The following is a 3,348-nucleotide window of genomic DNA, read 5'->3' as shown; positions in this document are numbered from 1 at the left end:
TTAGAAGTAATCTAGAAAATCAGCTGTGCTTTGATTAAGGAGAGAGAAAAAAAGTATTGCTGTTAGTTCGGTTTCATGATTTGTGATGTAAGTGGATGTACTGAAATGAGCAATTAAAAGTGTCTACCGTGACTCCAATCTGAAATTCACTCAAAGAGAGTCCGTTTATTCAGTGTTAATGTGTTGCTAATCTCAAAGTGAAGCGGATAGTAATCAAACACGTCTACTTTCACATTGTCAGCCTTGTCAACAATGCAATTATTGTTTATATCAAATCTTTTTCTCTCGATGATTTTTTTTTTAACTATTCAGTGACAAAGAAACCATATTTTGTTGGTTTTTTGCTCACCTAGGAAAAGAATATAAAGCATAGTAAAAAGCAAAAAAAATATTATTAATGTTGTCATACTGTGACAGGAGAAGAAGCAAGATGATGGAAAGTTTGTAGTGTCGATATCAAAGCAAAAACAACTAAAAAAGATAAACATGAATACAAAACTTAAAGACACCCCACCGCCCCCACCCAAAAAAAATGCTAGAAAAAAAAAAGAAAAAACAATTTGACAGCAAACGACTTGTACAGGAAGATCACAGAGAAGTAGGAAAGATATTATATTATTATGCAGGAGTTCACTTTTCTTTTAGTAAAGACTTGGTTTTGACAAGATAAGTGGATGTTAGTTCTAACAGTTTATTTTTGTGACATTTTTTATGGCTTTGAGAAGAAATTTTTATCTGTTACCTAGAGCAATAATTGTGAAGTAACCAAGGAAGTGGGCAAGAGGTATATATTGTTTCTGAAATTGTAAAGCAGAGTTGGTCTCCATATCTTCAAACTGTTCTTGTATTCGCCATTTCGACGAAGGTGAATTTGATAGGAGGGTCGTTGTGTGATTATCTGTTGCCGGTTGGATTTTGGTGCATTAATCAGTTGTTAGGTAGTGAAGGTGCCAAGCTATAATTTTTTTCTTCATTTTTATAGGACTTTCTTACTTTGGGAGTTATGCTGATTTGTGTCTGGTTTTTAAGAAGGGACTGATAAACATTTTAAAATTGTTGCTATTGGCCCAAAAATATATACATAAAATAGCCCAAAAAGTGAAGGGATATAAAATATACAAAGGTTAAATTGATAAGATGTGGTAATGGTTGGAAACACATTAGTGTACTATAGTAAGGTTAGTTTGAGTGATATGGGAAAGGGTAGGTGGGTGGCAAAGAGGTCCTTTAATCTGTCATTAGCAGTTACAACGAGATATCTTCTTGGTCACAACTAATTATTGCTGGGCAAGTCGTTACAGGTAATCAAGATTCTCCCTCGCTGCCCTATACTTTTCATGAATTTCAAAACCCATGAAACATAAATGCTGTTTCTTATTTGTTTCACGATGTACAGGACATGGTCTTGTGTTGTGGATATGTGTGTGTTTGGGAGATGTGGGGTGTGGGAGAAGGGGGGTGGGTAGACATGGGTGGAGGTTGGAGGAAATTAGTGATCAAATTAATCCATTAACAGCAGCAAACTTTATAGACCAATTCAAAAAGGGTAGTACTTAAATAACTTGTGAAATGGAAATTCATAGTAACAGGGTCATATTAGATCATGTAATTGACTTCAGAAAGATAAAAAAAATTAAAAACAGAATAATTGGAAGAGCTTGAGTAGGAGAAACTCATAATATAATTGTTATATTGTTGAGGGAAAAAATGTATTTTGTTTGTTACTATTTGATATAAGTAAGATCAACCAGAAGTATAGAAGATTGGGGGGGGGGGGGTAGGCATTCAGGAGCATCTTATTGCATTAGGACTCATGTGATTATTCTCAAGTGATCAAATTTTAAAAAAAAGTATAAGGAATTGAGGCAATGCCATGGCATTCATAGAGAGAATTTGGGATGGCAAAGATTAAAATATAGTAGTTGCTAAAACCTATGACATAAAATGCAGTATAACATTTAATTTTTGTTCTTTATATTATTATAAAAACATAAAAAGAGAAAATACCAGTTGTAACTGTGAAGTAAAAACTAAAAAAAAAGTCAGTTTTATTTGGTTTTGCCTGACAGCATTAGACTGTATATAATGACAGAACAAAAAAATGACTAAAAAATACAAAAATTCCCACCGGACATTAGGAATTGTTACATCTTAAGTGAGTTACCCCTTTTGGTATCCTTTTGTTTATAATTGACTGTAACCATTATTGTCTCCATTTTTAGATATCAATAGTGAATTCAATTAAAACCTTTGAGGTATTTTGGATATTCATGAAGCACAATGATCAGAAATGCATCCAATTATAGGTTTTATGGTTGGGGGGGGGGGGGACACTAAAAACAAGTGTGTAACATTTTCTTATAATACAGATTTTTTTTTTTCACATGATTATTTTCATTCTCATATCTTTGGATGACTTTAAGAAGGACAGTCAAGGGCGTAGGAACCGGGGGGGCTGGGGGGGGGGAAAATGTGGAGGGGCGGAAGTATCATTCCGCCCCCCCGGTTCGCAGGTCAGAAAACCCCTTTTTAATTTCCAAATGAGAAAAAAAATCTCATTTGGAGCACCAAATTGCATCTAAGGCCAGTTGAAAATACAAAATTAAGTTTACAAAATGGAGTGGGTGTTGAAGTGTGCTATATTGCACCAAATTGCATCTGAGGCCACCTGGAAATGCAAAAAATTCCAAAGGGGAGGGGGTGTCCCCCTCCCCTTAGACCCCTCCCCCAGGCCGGCCATCAGTCTTCAGCCCCCCCACTCAAAAGTACCTTCCTACGCCACTGAGGACAGTGTACATTCAAATTGGTATCATTGACACAGTTTACCCTTTGTCGCTCCTTACTGTCACTGCCATGGAATTTAGCACTAAGAATTTAACGTTAATACGAAAATTAATTATATAAAATAAATTTAAAAATTCACAAACTATTCCAGTATGTTTAGGGAACTGGGAAATAAAAAGAACAGAATATTATTTGAATTAACAGAGAGAAAGAATGTAGAAAATGTAGTGACATAAAAAATTACAAAAGAAGCCAAACAATGTATTTTTTAATTTCAGTTAATGGGAATAACAGCCACCTTTTGTTAAGATACAAGAAAGCTTATACAAGATCAATTGACATGTGTTAAACAAACGGATGCCACTCTTCAAAAACATGTTATGTGAGTGTGCAGTATGGTAAGGGGCGATAATGATTGTGTGCACTGCCCAGTGTATAAACTATTCAAGAATATTGTTTGGTATTGTTGTGGCTGTGCTAAACCTTGTGCAGTGATCACATTGCCATTGCTAGTAGCACAGTGTATCAACATTTTTAATCTGTTGAAATCCTAATCAAAGAATA

This window comes from Apostichopus japonicus, chromosome 3, assembly GCF_037975245.1.
Source record: "Apostichopus japonicus isolate 1M-3 chromosome 3, ASM3797524v1, whole genome shotgun sequence".
Taxonomy (NCBI): Eukaryota; Metazoa; Echinodermata; class Holothuroidea; order Aspidochirotida; family Stichopodidae; genus Apostichopus; species Apostichopus japonicus.
Note: the sequence above shows the minus strand (reverse complement) of the source record.